This window comes from Scyliorhinus canicula, chromosome 4 (assembly GCF_902713615.1).
Source record: "Scyliorhinus canicula chromosome 4, sScyCan1.1, whole genome shotgun sequence".
NCBI classification, from domain to species: Eukaryota; Metazoa; Chordata; class Chondrichthyes; order Carcharhiniformes; family Scyliorhinidae; genus Scyliorhinus; species Scyliorhinus canicula.
Window position 1 is genome coordinate 173,321,960 of NC_052149.1, and position 16,507 is coordinate 173,338,466.

Here is a 16,507-nt window from a genome sequence, read left to right on the forward strand (position 1 = left end):
CTGGCATTGCTGGAGTTTTTTATAAATAAATTTACAGTACCCAATTAATTTTTTCCAATTAAGGGACAATCTAGCATGGCCAATCCACTTACCCTGCACATCTTTGGGTTGTGGAGCCGAAACCCACGCAAACACGGGGAGAATGTGCAAACTCCGCACAGACAGTAACCCAGAGCCGGGATCAAACCTGGGACCTCAACCGCAAGGCGTTGCTGGAATTGAGGGAGGTATGTGCTGGTGCTCACCTGAACATGGTGCAAAGATCTTATCATGAATTCTTGTGGTCATTGTGAGCAATCACCGCATGGGAAGGGGTGCACCATTTTGCCATATTTTCATGGCCTCATCCTTCTCTCCCTGGTTCTCTGGTAGTGCACATCAGGCCACCAGGATGAGTCTAATGATTGTGCTGGGCTAACCATATTGCTATTCTCCTGTCCCTTTCTGTATCTATGAATGTCAAAACATTTTTGTGGAGCTGTACCATTTCCTTGGTTTTGTTGCATTATGTTAATGTTAAAATGAAAAACGTCAATAAGAATAGATTATTCAAACAAGGCTAGGCAATTAATTGTCAGTCGTCAATATCTGGTACATTCTCCATGAAACTTCTCCACCAATCAGAGTACACTTTCCAACCAATCAGCACTCTCTTCCCCAACATTGCTATTCTTGCGATTGTCCTGATGTGTTTAAGATGGAAAGCTTCAACAAAATATATTTTTTCAGCAATACTCACAATCTTTAGTTCTGATGTTATGTTTGGTCCATCATTATCATCCAGGTCTTGAAGACTGCCTTGATTTGGATCATCATACAATTCACTGATATATTCAGTCCATCTCTTTGTTATTTCACCCCTTTCAAACCAGATTTTACCATCTTTGTCTCTTTTGCATTCACTATCTACTGTTATCCCTTTCTTTCTATCTTGAAGATTTCAATTTCTGGTGCATGACTCTCATTTTGTGATTTCTTTGCCAGCTCTAATACTTCATCAGACATCTCATTTTACCATTTCTCCTTAGCCTGTTACATGCGTTCTTTAATTTCTCTTCAATTTGATCAGATTGGGCTGTGTTTCTTTTCCTTCTCCTTTCTATCATCATTGCTGGTATTTCATGTGACATTCACTCCTCGGCCAGGATTCTCCGTTGCGAGTCCGCCCCGCTACCGCTGCTTGCAAGGACGGGGAATTTGGTGGTCAGCCAAAACTCCCATTCACCGCAAAAGGACCGGAGGATCTCGATGCCGTGAATGGGTGGCGAATCCTGCCCCTTGTCTCTTTTCTGTTGTGACAATATTTCCTTTACAACACTCTCTTTCATGTTTTTTCATTTGCTTTCAATTTCTGGTTCTGAGACCTCGATTTGATCTGTTTCCTCAGTCCTGAGACATTCATACTTGTTTTTTTACCTCTAGAGCCAATGCCTCGCTGATGTTCTCATTCTTCAACATGTCAAGGCCTAAATGGTCACGCATCTGTCTTCTGTCTTGATATTTTCAATTTTGTCTTTATTTTTGCCACACGCAGGCAAGGGTTTGAATTTATATCCACACTGGGATATGTATGGGAGTTCTTCATACTGTTTTTACAATGCTGTTTCACCATCACTTCGCCTTCTCCAAGTGGGGTGGTGACAGAAAGTGCACAGTGTTAGACTCGCTCTGCCTGCTGTGATCTGGACATTGTCCTCACTGGATGAGATCTACATGAGCATACTTTAATAAGCCAGGATGCTGGATTCACCCAGTGCCCGGGTCTCAACAGCTGTGCCTGTGACACCCCACCGCATGCCTCCTTTTAATACTTGTCCACACAAATGTGGACCAGGTGTAATGGCAACTCGGAGGTGGGGGTGGGAGGGTTTTATAGAGCATTAGAGACCCTCGGGTGGCCAGGGACAGGGCAGGGTGGTAGCCTAGCACCCGGGTCCACTGGCAGCGTGCCCATATGCCAGGTTGGCACTGACAGAGGTTGGGCCCGGGAGGGGGGGCCTTGCCAATTGGAGGGCGGGGGATGAGGGGTTCCCAGGGGCCTTGACGCAGTTTGGGATGGGGGGCCGGAAACGGGGCGGGAAGATCTGGGCGGCCGATCAAAATGGTACCCAGATCTGCGAACTGACCACATTGCCTAACCGAGCCTCATGAGTGTACTTTTGGGTGTGTCGCACACTTTGCTGGTCCCCCACCTTCTGCCATTTCCAGTTTTAATGTATATTAGAATGCGCTGACATCCCCATATCCACACCAGCTGAACTAAGGACCCATCAATTAGCTTTGCACGACTGCCAAGTCGAGATCCTAGGGTATGGCTGCTGGTGTGCACACCCAGCTATTTGGAGTCAGAAGTGAGAGGTGGAGAGTTGTGGGACACTGGTTTCCCCGATCACCACCCATAATGACGTGGTTACATTCAGTGAAAGAACGTCAGGAACACATGTCGGTCAATAGGGCCTTGGATTAGAAGTGAAAGAGGAGTGAGCCTGATACAATTTTGTCAAGACAATGACCTGATAGTGGTAAACACCTTCTTTAAGCACCCAAAAGGAAGATAGTATATTTACAGAGGTCCAGGTGATGTGTATGGAAATCAAAGAGATTATGTGATGATGAAGGGGGCACATAACCAGAGAGAGAGAGAGAGAAAAGACCAGAGTGGGACTGCTGGACCTACAGCCCCTCAGACAGGCAGATACTGGAGCTGGTCAGTGGGCCCGGAGAGAGTGCAGCCACCAAGCCAGAGGTCGCCATAAGGCAACTAAGTGAGCCCCAGTTGAGTTGCGGTTTCCTATGGCATGCGTGGCACAACCCCCCCACCCCATCCCCTATCAACACCCCCTCAGCCCCACGGACTAGCTGCCATCCAGACGGTCTTGGGCGTCTGGAAAGGACGGTCCCATCGATGATGCAGATGCAGACCCAAAGCCGAGGATGACATGAGGGGTTGTCAGAACCATCCAGCATCTGCAGATGCAAGAGGGGGTGCCGACAATGCATGCCACCCAGGCCAACACTGCACGGGCGGCATTTGTGGTGGAGGCCTTGAGTGCAAAGGTATCGACAGAGGATGGGGCTGCCCTGTCACAGGCAGCTATGTACCCGGGCTACCTGGACTTTGCAGCGGAGCTCCAGAGATTGCCCCACTCACAACGGGTTATGGCCGAGGGCATTGTCGGCATTGGCCGGGCGCTGGGTAACCTGAGTCAATCCGGAAGGAGGTGGCACAGTCACTGAGTGATGTGGCCAGTCCCAGAGGGAGGAGTTCCAGTCCCTTTGCTCCATAGCCTCGACCCCGGTTGAGGTGAGAGTGGGCCTCCAGGACTGGCAGCGCTAGGTGACAGGCAGCCCCAGGAGTTTGCGTTGGTCACACCCCCATCCCATGGAGTAGCCCGGGGGCCATCGGGCAACCCGAGGGAGGAGAAGGTGATGGGGTTCATGCCGGGATTCCGCAGGGCAGGTGCTGGAACACCACAGCACCTTGGCATTGTCCCCCTCCTGTCCCTGGCACATCCAATGGGCAGCGGGCCAAACAGAGGAATGGGGAAATGCTTAGGAAATCAGAAGCACAAAGGGACTTGGGAGTCCTTGTTCTCGATTCTCTTTAGGTTAACGTGCAGGTTCAGTCGACAGTTAGGAAGACAAATGCAATGTTAGCATTCATGTCGAGAGGGTTAGAATACAAGACCAGGGATGTACTTCTGAGGCAGATCCCATTTGGAGTATTGTAAGCAGTTTTGGGCCCCATATCTAAGGAAGCATGTTCTGACCTTGGAAAGGGTCCAGAGGAGGTTCACAAGAATGATCCCTGGAATGAAGAGCTTGTAGTATGAGGAACGGTTGAGGACTCTGGATCTGTACTCTGTCATAATATACATCTATGTATATAATGGAGTGCAGACAGGCAGTGAATGACACACAGGATGACCAGTAAGCACACAGAACACAGCAGCCAATCACCAGACAGGACACAACCACGATAAAGCCAGAGGGCACCAGTTTTCCCGCTCTCTCGGGACCAAGCCTCTGAGACAGTCAGAGTTCATGAGCACAGCCAGTGAAAACACCATGTGGTAGTCAGTAAGTCTGGTCAGGCTAGTGTCAGATCTCCATTCCAGTCAGCATAGTGTCAACCCACAGTTGAACATGTATAATAGTTTAGATGTTAAATAAAATCGTGTTGCATCTCAAGTGTTGGAAGTCTGTCTCTCGCTACACTGCATCAAGTGCAGTCCACAGCTACCCAACCTGCCCAACACATCATACTTGTTGGAGTTTAGAAGGATGAGGAGGGGGACCTTCTTGAAACTTGCAGGATACTCCGAGGTCTAGAGATCGTGGACACGGAGAGGATGTTTTCCACTTGTAGGAAAAACTAGAACCAGAAGACACAATCTCAGACTAAACAGACCATCATTTAAAACAGATCAGCCAGAGGGTGGTGAACCTGTGGAACTCTTTGCCTCAGAAGACTGTGGAGGCCAAATCACTGAGTGTCTTTAAGACAGAGATTGATAGGTTCTTGATTAATAACGGGATCAGGGGTTATGGGGAGATGGCAGGAGAATGGGAATGAGCAAAATATCAGCAGAGTCGATTAGGCAGAGTGGCCTAATTCCGCTCCTAAGTCTTATGGTCTTATGGTTTATGGCACTACACCACCTAGGACACGCAAGCAACTGCTGGGCCAATCCAGGCCCGATCGCTCCAGAGGATGGCCGCCAAATGGGATCAATTTCACAGGGCGGGATTCGCAGCAGGCCACCTCCACACCTGGTGTACCCCCGGGATCCACCAAGACATCACGTGAGGGCCCATAAGGCCAGAAAGATAGACACTAGTTGAGTTGGCACGGGTGCAGCACATAGGATAGAGTTAGTTGCAGGGCACAAATCCTCTTGTGATGTTCACATATTATTTGCATAAAAAACACTTGAGCACAAACGTTCCAACCTGCCTCGGTGCTCTATCAGCAGGGTGTGAGGGATGGCTGCGCTGGGCTGGCTACAGAGGGGGCACTGGGGGAAGGGTGAAGGGAAGATTGATGGACCGTGGAGCTGGCCACGTGCCAGAGCACCCAGTTCCAACCCCACACACTGCCCTGGTACCCTGCTCCACCCAGTCCCTCTCGCTCAACCCCTCTCCCACCTCCCTTGCCCCGTCCCCACCTATGCTACCTCAACGGTTCCGTGGAACCGTGTGATAGAATGGTCAGCCTGCATGCAGGGATAACCCAGGTGAACGGTGGAAAACGCTACCGTGGGCAGGAGTCAGACATTGTCAAACGATGTGGATCACCAGAGCTCATCCCAGTGCGGGTTGTCATCATCCACCATCCCATGGAACAGATTCACTGTTACTGCCAACACAGGGGCCGCATCCGCAGGTACGGATCACAGAGGGGGTTGCAGGGTGTGGGGGGTACTGTAGAACATGTGGTCATGGAAGGGAGGTGATCGGCTGCTGGGGAGGAGGTGGGTGGGATATTCGTGCAAACCACCAAGGGAAAGCATGAGAGAAAGGTTTAAAGCGTGTTTTGGGAGTAGAGTTTGGAAACTCTCATGCGAAAACTATCTGGGAGGAATGAGTTTTACCACAGTCATCTTGGGTGTTTAAAAGGGACTTTGTGTGTTAATGAGACCATTGTAGGTTATGATGTACTTTGTAATTCTTGTTAATCCAAAAATCCCAATCCAATTTTTAAACTGAGGGAATAGAGGAATATCGCATAATAATCCAACTTTTCAGGTTTAATAATTTTTTTTCTTGTTTCCTGTGACTGTGTTCCCCCACGTTTTATTTTTAAAATGTTATGGACTTTTGAGCCAGGAATCCATTCTGAGATCTTCCTGTACAGTTCTAACGTCACCTGGGATTGTAACAAGTTACGTGGGCAAATTGAAAAACCTATGGGTGTTCTTTTAAGGGAAGAGAAAATTAGTGGAGATTTGATAGATATGATCAAAATCATGAGAGTTCTCGACAAAGTAGAGAGGGAGAAACCACTCCCGTTGGTGGAAAATTTGATAACCAGAGGACAAAAATTTAAGGCAGTTGGCACATAACAATGGCAAGATGAGGAAAAGTTTCTTTATGCAGCATTGAACTCTGGATTGCCTGAAAGTGTGGTGGAGGCAGATTCAGTCTTTCAAAATGGAATTAGAAAAGGACCTAAAGGGAAAGGAATTGCAGGGAAGGACTGGGGAGAGGTTGGGGGGGGGGGGGGGGGGGGGGGGGGGTGGCGGCGGTGATTGGGACTAGTTGAGTTATTCTTGCAGAGAGCCAGCATGGACGTAATGGGCCAAAGAGCCTCTCCAAGTGGTGTAACCTTTCTATAATTCTATATAAGCTGTCTAACATTTATCCCTCGCTAAGAAAAGATTTTCTGGTCATTATCACAAATTGGTTGCGGCATTTCCTACGTTATCAGAGCGACACTTCAAATGTACTTAATTAACTGTAAAGCAATTTGGAATGTACTGAGGTTATAAAAGGCAAGGTAAAAATACACGGTTTTCTTTCTATATGAACATTCGAGTACCAGTGTACTTGAAGTTGCTATACCGGTCCATCGATAAACTCACCTTTATCTTCAAAATAATCAGTAAGCCCAAATAAAGGATACTCACCAACTCAGCTGTAAAGGCAATCCCAGTTTAACAAGTACCCCCACCCCTGCATACAGATTGCCTTATATTCTTTCTAAATGAGCTTTGACACGTTACGGATATCCAGACTCTTACATTCAAACACACGTAGCATATGTTGGGAACAATCAGAGAACAAATTCGGCAAGTTGTAACTGGTATTTATTTCAACATTTTTTGAAGCCTAAATGAGCTCCTGACCTGGAAACTGTACACAGGTTTCAGCTGGACAGAACAGGAATAGGACACAAAGCAGATCTAAGCACAGTCTTTCTGCTCTTTCCTCCACCTGATCTGGACATGTGGACAGCTCGGTGCAGAATCAGCCCCATCATTCTGCTGATGCTAACAGTTGCCCGTTGCAGTGGAGATGCTTGTGAATAACAGGTCAGAAAGTACCGCTTCCCATGAGCATCATAGATCTAAGATGACCACCCAGTGAGGTGCCAAAGCATAAACCATAACCTGGAAAAAATCGTTTCTCAGATTTGAATTTGGTTTATAATTTCTCTTCCTTTCCATCCAGTTGTGATCAATTCACTGACCAAACAAGTGAAGGGCCTACTTTTCTTTCTGAAAATTACATCAAACTTATGTTTTGTTTTCCCCAGGGAACCAACTAGGATCAAAGTCATCAAATTTGCAAATGCAGGTCTGGCTATACAGATGCAAAATGTAATACTGTCTCTATACACAGCCAATTTATACATCATGAGTTTTTGGTGGGGGATGAAGGTGAAAGCTGATGTTCAAAGTGCTTTTTTCTCAACATCTGGCCATAAATTGTACACATTACGGATATCCGGCCTCTTACATTCAAACACACGTAGCATATATTGGGCAATTTGATTTAACTTGGCCTCAGTTCATAATAGAAGAAATGTCACCAAATTCTGTGTTAAATATGGTAGATTGTTCCTTTTGGGTTGCATGACTGGCCTTGAACGTTTCAAGTGTTTTTGACTTTTGACATTATACTGTCAATTCTGCAAGTTTAGCAATAGTTTAGCAGTCCTGGAACTCAAATACAGACATTGTTAACATGATTTGCAATGCAAAATTTTACTGCTTCTCTGAAATATAAAAAGTTCACATTTTGCAGCTGGTTGGAGGAATGTTTGAACATATTTATGTGACAATGTTGCGATAAGCACGCTGTTGCTCACAAAGTTTAGTCCTGCTTGCTCCATAGAACAATCTTTTGTTTTTAATCAACATGGTTTTAGTGAGATGAAATGAAAATGAAAATTGCTTATTGTCACGAGTCGGCTTCAATGAAGTTACTGTGAAAAGCTCCTAGTCACCACATTCCGGCGCCTGTTCAGGGAGGCTGGTACGGGAATCGAACCGTGCTGCTGGCCTGCTTGGTCTGCTTTAAAAGCCAGATTTAGCTTAGTGAGCTAAACCAGCCCCTATGTTGGAAAATTAAATAATTAAAAATCAGGAACTTTGTAACCTCTACAGTTGATCGCTGACCGGCTACCGGTTCGGCCTGGCAGGGACCAATCAGATTTAAGCATAGATGGTAGCCATTTAGGTTCCACGCAAACGGTGAAAATACAAGTTGGAAACTTAAAAAAAAAAATTTAAGAGTACTCAATTATTGAGTACTACATGGCCGGCGCGGATCCGCGCATGTGCGGCACAGCCGGCGTGGGTCCATGCATGCGTGTGACGCCCATCTCCGCGCCAGCCCCCGCGCAACATGGCAGAGCCCAATAGGGGCCCGGTGCGGAGTAACATAGCCCCTCCCCCCCCCGGATTGAGCGCGCCTGCCAATCAGTAGCCTCCGATCGCGGGCCTGGACATTGTGTAGGCCCCCCCCCCCCCCGGAGTCGGATCCCCCCCCCCACTTCCAGGATGGCCCCCCGCAGCCAGACCGGCGCTGCATCGACCATGCATACGCAACTGGCAGGTCTGTGGAGAATCGCGGAAGTGCCATCTTTCCGAATTTCTAGCATGAACGGCTAATCTCCGCCCCTGCGCCGGGCGCGATTCCGACGCGGAGGGTTGGAGTATCTCACCCCTGTCCTCTGAAAAGAATATGTTCAAACCTTGCATTTTTTTGAATTACCTAGGGCCTTGGGGAGCCTATAGTTCTCCACTGGTCCCTCCATGGTAAAGCCTCGGCCAATCAGAGTTGACTCGTCAAACAATCGGCACCCTTTTCGTCTGTAGTATAAATTGTGATTGTTTGAAATTTGGCTTCCTTGTCTTTGTCCTGATGAGTGTAAGGTGAAAAGCTTCTGCCACATATCTCCCTTTTCGACAAAATTCAAGTTTTGCACTGCCAAGAATCATTTTTTTTGTCTCTCACAGGGGCTGGGCTAGTTAGGTATATGCAAAATTGCACCCATGATTAGATGGAGCGGACTGGCTGAGCCTGATTGTCTTTCCTTAACCATCTTGTCCATATATATGATATAGCATTATATACAATTTCCCTTACAGAAACAGGCCATTTGGTGCAGTTCCATTCCATTGTTTTTACTCCATATAAGCCTCCTCCCTTCTTCATTGAATTCCATCAGCCTATCTTCTACTCTTTTTACCCTCAAGTCTTTATCTTGCTTTTCTCTTTAAGTGCATCTATGCTCATTGCCTCAACTATTTCCTGTAGTTGTGAGTTCAACATTCTCAACATTCTCTGAGTTACGCATCTCTCCAGCTATTCAGCTATTGCAGGCATGTCCCACAAAGTAGTGCTGCACAAACACCGATATTTGGCCCTCTTTTTTTGCAGGACAAGGCAGCATGCAACAGAAGTGACCAGAGCAGAAGCGTTCAGGTTCAAGGACAACGGCATTTCCTCAGTCCCATTTGGAGGAGTTGGGTCTCAGCACCATGGGGCCAATGTCTTTGAGAGCATTACGAATGATGGTACGTTCTTTGAAATAGCTCTTCTTAACTCTCACTTTACCCGTATCATGCTATTGCCAGAATTAGCATCAATCTGATGCTCCCCATCTCACTTGTTCTTACCTTTCTGATTTCCTGATTTTATTCACCCAAGGAATTCCACCTGCCCAGCCATGGCAGCACTGGGAGGGATAGCGAAAGCAATTGCAAAGCACTGATGAAAAGACCTAGTTACATGATCAGACACTCTTAGCCACCAGCTAAGACACGGGCACTGCATGTGGTTTGAAGGCTAATACAGAATTGGAATCAGCATGCAATCTATTGACGAGTGGATTGCAGCCAGGTCACGTTAAAGGATGGTTCATTTGCCAGCTCACCCAGGTAGCAAGGTTTTAGATTAGGTTCTGCTGTAGAGGATTCACATCAGTATTTGGTGGGGTACAGGAGGGGACTGTTGGGTATGCACACAGTGATGCACTAGCTGCCTTGTGTCATTGTAAGTGGCACAGCAGCAAGGGTTTTAGGCTTCAACTGTGATAGAGAGGTGTGGGGCGAGATTCTCCGTTAGCCGACGCCGAAATCGGAGCTTGCGCCGGTTTGACACCAAATCGCGATGCTCCGTTACCTCAGAAACAGCATCAATGCGATGCGCGCACGCCGTACTTTAAACACTGTTTGCATGGACTTCAGGTGGCGGCTATGAAGGAGTAAGTCATACATTTGGTGGCTCCCACTCGGGTCGGACTTTTGGACCTTTTCCCCCGATTTTCTACTGGACTCGAATTGTAAAACTGGTGATGAGGCAATTGTGTACTGAATTCCCACATTGGTGCCTGGAGAGAAGGACTAGAAGTGCTCATAAAGGCAGAAACAGAAAAACAGAGAAGGCTTGGGCTGAAGCTGCAGCAGGAGACAGCATGGCGGAGGACCGGACCTCTGGTTTGTCGACCCAGCGGTCAACGGAGCAGTTGATGCAAGTTATACAGGAAGGTTTTGCTAAGCAGAAACGGGACTGCTTGGACGCGATAGAAGAGTCAATTGAGTGGCTGGAGCTTAGATTGGACAGCCAAGATCGGGCGATCCAGAAGGCGCTGGCTGAGCAGGAGGAACATCAAACTGTGGTGGAGTTGGAGGTGGGGATGCTGAGAGACCAGCAGAAGATGCTCCTGGAGAAGGTGGAGGACCCATAAAATAGGTCCCGCCGGCAGAACTTGAGAATCGTTGGACTCCCGGAGGGGTCCGAAGGAGCGGACGCTGAGGCATACATCACAGACATGTTTGAGAAGCTGCTGGGGGGGATGGGGCATTCCTCTGGCCCTTGGAGGTGGACAGGGCTCACAGAGCACTTGTGAGGAAGTCCCGAATGGGACACCCCCCGAGGGCAATGGTGGTGAGATTCTTGGATAAGGAGCGTATTCTACAGTGGGCCAAGCAGACACGGAGCTGTAAGTGGGACAACAGTATCCAGCGGGTTTACCAAGACCTGACTTGGCGATGGCCAGGAGAAAAGCAGGCTTCAACCAGATTAGGTCGATCCTTTTTCAGAAAAAGGTGAAGTTCGGACTGTTGTATCTGGCCCGTCTCTGGGTCACGTACGAGGAACAGCACTTTTATTTTGAGTCGCCGGAGGACCCGCTGGACTTGGCGAAAAGGAAAGGACTGGTGGTGGACTGAGAACTTTTGAACTTTGCTGCAACGCTCATGTTTTGTTTTTGTTTTTCCGTTATTTTAAAAAATGTTTCTCGTTTTTCGTTTTATGGATGCTGTCTGTAATGCCTTTTGCATTGATTTGGAATCAGCGGCAGAGCTGAGTGAGTTAAGGTTTTCATTTGCACTGTTGGGGGATGAAGGTATGCTTGTTTAGGTCTTGGTGTTTTTCTGCCGGGCAATTGTGTGGGGATTGTTTGATGTTGGAGTATGTTTAAATGAGCGGGGGGGGGGAACAATAGGTGGGAGACTATCCGGCGCCAGGGATGGGGGCCACCAAGCTAGCTGGGTGGGCTAGCTCACAGAAGCGCAGTGGGGGGTGTGCATATGTTCAGTTTATTAAAGGGGTTGGGTTGCAGAGTGTTGTTACTAGGGGGGGAGGGGATAAATGTTCTGCTGACGAGGGAGGGACTTGGGCTAAGGAACAGAGAGGAGGTTGGGGGTGGAGGCTGCCTGGGGATGGGCCGGTGGAGGCACGGAGCATGGGCTGGAGGCGAGCCCAAAAAAGGGGATGGCTGATCGGCGAAGGGGGGGGGGGGCAATGAGCCCCCCAACTAGGCTGATCACCTGGAATATTTGAGGGTTAAATGAGCCAGTCAAGAGGGCACGTGTGTTTGCGCATCTTAGGGGACTGAAGGCGGATCTGGTAATGTTGCAGGAGACGCATCTTAGAGTAACTGACCAGATTAGATTGAGGAAAGGCTGGATCAGTCAGGTCTTTCACTCGGAACTAGACTTAAAGACTAGAGGGGTCGCAATTCTGATCAATAAGCGGGTGGCGTTTGAGGCGGGTAGAATAGTCTCGGATGTGGGAGGTGGGTACATTATGGTCAGTAGGAAACTGGAGGGCGTGCAGGCATTAGTAAATGTGTATGCGCCAAATTGGGATGATGTGGAGTTTATAAAGAGGATGCTGGGGAAGATACCGGACCTGGACTCGCACAGGTTGGTCATGGGAGGGGACTTCAACACAGCTATCAACCCTGGCTTGGACCGGTCAAGCTCGAAAACGAGTAGGGTGCTAGCAATGGCAGAGGAACTAAAAGGGTTCATGGGGCAGATGGGGTCGGGGGGTGGGGGGGGGGGGGGTGGACAGGTGCACAGCATTATTATCACAGTTGGCAAGGCAGCCATGCGGCTGCGCATGCCGCTGACAGCCTGCTCTAAACATGGTGCCCTGGTGCCCTGTGTCATATAGCTGACCCCCCCCGCCCCCCCGGGGCCCTCTGGCCCAGCCAGCCCATCAGCTGTATGGGCACGCTCCAGCAAAATCTGTCCAATCTTTTTGGCTTTGATATGTGTGTGTGGGAGCGTATGTTTATGCGTGGCTGCAGCTTGTCGGTCACAGACCCGGTGAATCCTGCACCATTTTGTATGGGAACCGATGGTGTTCCACGCAGCACCGGTTGAGGCACTCTCAATTACAACGCGAGAGCGAGGTCGGTAATCAAAGGCTTTAATATACAGAGAACAGGACAGCATTCGAGAGAAGTGTGCTCGCCACATGGAGCCTTATCCTATATACTGTTTCCTGGGGGCGTAGCCAGAGGCGGAGTCCCCCAGGGTTCCAAGCCTCTTAAAGGGGCAAGGTATTAAAGGTAAATACCGTTCATCACATTCACCGCCTGTTTAAAAAAACACATAGTCCGTCGGGGGTGAAGTGTTTTAAATTATAAGTTCAGTCTTTGTGGCGGTCTGATCGCCGTGCTGACTTTCGCCGCTCTGGTGGTGGCGCCGTGGATGCGGTCGGTTCCGATGGTGGTCTATCCGGGAGCACGGTTGACTGAGCCTTTGCCCGCCTTGGATTGGGGGGGGGGATCAGGGGTGATTAGGGTGGTCAATGCCGGCGCCGGCTGGGGGGCAGGGGGCGCTATGGGGGGGGGCGCTGTCGGAGTCGGCAGTCAGTGCGGGGCGGGGAGCGTCGGTAGAAGGGGGGGTCGGTGGGGAAAATGTCGGGGTCGGTGGGAGAGTCGGTGGGGTCGGTCGGAGAGCCAGCGGGTGCCAGGTCTCGCAGGGAGACAGTATCCTGCCTGCCGTCGGGGTGCTCGACGTAGGCATATTGAGGGTTTGCGTGCAGCAGGTGGACCCTCTCGACTATTGGATCCGTTTTATGGCTCCTCACGTGCCTCCGGAGTAGGACTGGACCTGGAGTCGTCAGCCAGAGTGGAAGCGAGACCCCAGAGGTGGACTTCTTGGGGAAGACAAACAAACGATTGTGAGGGGTCTCATTCGTGGCCGTACAGAGCAGCGACCTAATGGAGTGCAGAGCATCGGGTAGGACCTCCTGCCAGCGGGCGATAGGGAGACTCCTTGTCCATATGGCTAGGAGGACAGCCTTCCAAACTGTCACGTTCTCCCTCTCCACTTGCCCGTTTCCCCGTGGGTTATAGCTCGTCGTCCTGCTCGAGGCGATGCCCTTGCTGAGCAGATACTGACGCAGCTCATCACTCATGAACGATGTACCCCTGTCGCTGTGGATATAAGCGGGGAAACCAAACAGTGTGAAGATGCTGCGCAGTGCCTTGATCACGGAGGCCGAGGTCGTATCGGGGCAGGGGACAGCAAAAGGGAAGCGGGAGAATTCGTCGATGACAGTGAGGAAATAGATGTTGCGGTTGGTGGACGGGAGGGGCCCTTTGAAGTCCACGCTTAGTCGCTTGAAGGGCCCAGAGGCCTTTATCAGGCGGGCCTTGTCTGGTCGATAGAATTGCGGTTTGCATTCCACACAGATCTGGCATGCCTTAGTCATGGCCTTGACCTCCCCTGTGGCTGCTTCAAAAGCTATGTAGGGGCGGTCCTCTGAGCGGATAGGGAGTTGATGATAGGCCGATTTTAGGTCAACGGTGGAGAATACCCGATACTGGGCGATGTGAGTGACCATTTCAGCTATGCGGGGAAGTGGGTAAGCATCGAGTTGTGTAAAGCGGTTTATGGTCTGGCTATAATCCACTACCATTCGTTGCTTTTCCCTGGAGCGGACTACCAATACCTGAGCCCTCCAAGGGCTGTTTCTGGCCTCTATGACCCCCTCTTTTAGTAGCCGCTGAACCTCTGACTTGATAAAAGTCATGTCCTGGGCACTGTACCGGCGACTCTTGGTGGCGACGGGCTTACAGTCGGGAGTGAGGTTCGCGAGGAGGCGGTGTGGCGCAACTTTGAGTGTCGCCAGGGTGCATACCGTGAGTGGGGGCAGGGGTCCATCCGGTGGCTGCACTGAAAGTCCAGACCGAGCAGCAGGGGGGCGCAGAGTTGAGGAAAGATGGAAAGTTTAAAACGGGATTATTTAGCGCTTTGAATTGCGAGGGTCAGCGACACAATACCCCGTGATTTGAACCAAATGGGACCCTGAGGCGAGGGCGATAGTTTGGGAGGCGGAGGGAGCAGCGCCTTACTATGTCTGGATGGGTAAAGCTCTCCGTGCTCCCGGAGTTGAATAGGCAGGGAGTGTCGTGGCCGTTGATTTGCACCCGCATCATTGAGTTTCGCTGGAGTTTCGGCTGCGATTGATCGAGTGTGATTGCTCCTAGTTGCAGGCCGTCAGAGTCGAACTCACAAAATGGCCGCCCGGAGTCACAAAGTGGCCACCGCTGCCTGTCGAACGTGTCGGGTTTCGAAGATGGCCGCCACCAAGATAGCCGCTCCCATGACTCGCACGAGGTCGATGATGCGTCGGAAGTGGGCGTGCCCGTCACAGCGCGGCCGCGTTGCAGGGTCTGTGAGACCAGGAGCTTGATTTCTGGGCCTGGTGAGGGTTTTGTTTGTGGCCTTTGGGCCCAGCCAGGCAGACTTTCGCGAAGTGCCCTTTCTTCCCGCAGTTGTTGCAGATCGCGGATCGGGCCGGGCAACGCTGATGTGGGTGCTGGCCTTGCCCACAGAAATAGCATGGGGAACCCCCGGAGAGAGTGGATCGATGCGTGGCACAGGCCTGTAGCGTGGCCGAGTCTGGAGGGGATCGAGAGGAGTTCGCAAGGTCCGCGGAGTACGTATGGAGGTTACGGTGGGCCGTTTCGAGAGAAGAGGTGAGCGTTACCGTGTTCTGGAGATCCTTTGCCCCGTCTTCTAGGAGCCGCTGCCGGATGTACGAGGACCTGATAGCAGACACAAGGGCGTCGCGAATATGTAAGTTCCTGTGTTCTTCTGCCGTCACTGCTTTGTGGTCGCAGTTCCTTGCGAGCGCATTGAGTCTTTCCACAAACTCGTCCAACGTTTCCCCGGAACGCTGGCTGCAGATTGAGAGCAAATGTCTGGCGTGTACCTCGTTAGTAGGTTTTATGAAGCGTTTCTTCAATATTTCGACCGCCGCCTCATAGGTCGTAGCGGTTTCGATCATGGCAGAGAGTCGGTGGCCCACCCGGCCATGTATTAAGCGCAGCTTGCGAGTGCTGTCGACATCAGTCGTTGAAGAGTCCAGATAGTCCTCGAAACACCGGAGGCAATATTTAAAAATTTCCGGGGCTTCCGGCGACCTGGCGTCCAGGTTGAGCTTCTCCGGTTTTAGAGCGCTGTCCACCTTGATGTGTCTGTATATTAAATTGAGGCACTCTCAATTACGACGCGAGAGTGAGGTCGGTAATCAAAGGCTTTAATATACAGAGAACAGGACAGCATTCGAGAGAAGTGTGCTCGCCACATGGAGCCTTATCCTATATACTGTTTCCTGGGGGCGTAGCCAGAGGCTGAGTCGCCTAGGGTTCCAAGCCTCTTAAAGGGGCAAGGTATTAAAGGTAAATACCGTTCATCACACCAGTGCTAGCCCTTCACCAGTACAGGAATCGGAGCAGTTGTGGCATCCATTTTCATGTTGTGAAAGTCCACGGATTCTCCGTTGGCATCAAGAAAAGGAGAATCCAGCCCAAATATTTGCCCAAATTGATAGCTGAGGTAAACCTTTTCTTAAACACAAACCTTCTGTACTCAACTTATTTTTGACCAAATAGTCTGCCAGGCAGATACCACTGACTGTCAAAGAATATAGAGGTGTCTGGCTCTAGGTTGGCAGAGGGCATCGCACAGAGGTTACCCTCTCTGCTGCATCGGTGCCATTTTTCTGTCATGCTGCTGACCCGGAGTCATTCCTTTGAGGATACAGCAGTACTTTCTGGCAAACTTAAGAAATCACCACACCACCTCCAAAAACATTCCAGATTACTTCCAGAAATTTTACAATTGCAGAAATTCTGCAAAATCGCTTGCCTGGAAGTTGGGAGCTGGCCCTTTGAGGAAGACCAATGCAGGGTTCAACTTGAAACTCAGCACTTGCTCTTTGTAGGGTGATGTGCACATTTGTTGTT

General features: G+C 49.9%; 1 protein-coding gene across 2 annotated transcripts in view; it reads right to left on the minus strand.

The window, feature by feature from the left end:
* The window catches only part of htr4 (5-hydroxytryptamine receptor 4), a 301,009-nt gene that overhangs the window by 75,138 nt on the left and 209,364 nt on the right, over positions 1 to 16,507 (minus strand). The gene's annotated exons all lie outside the window — the stretch shown is intronic.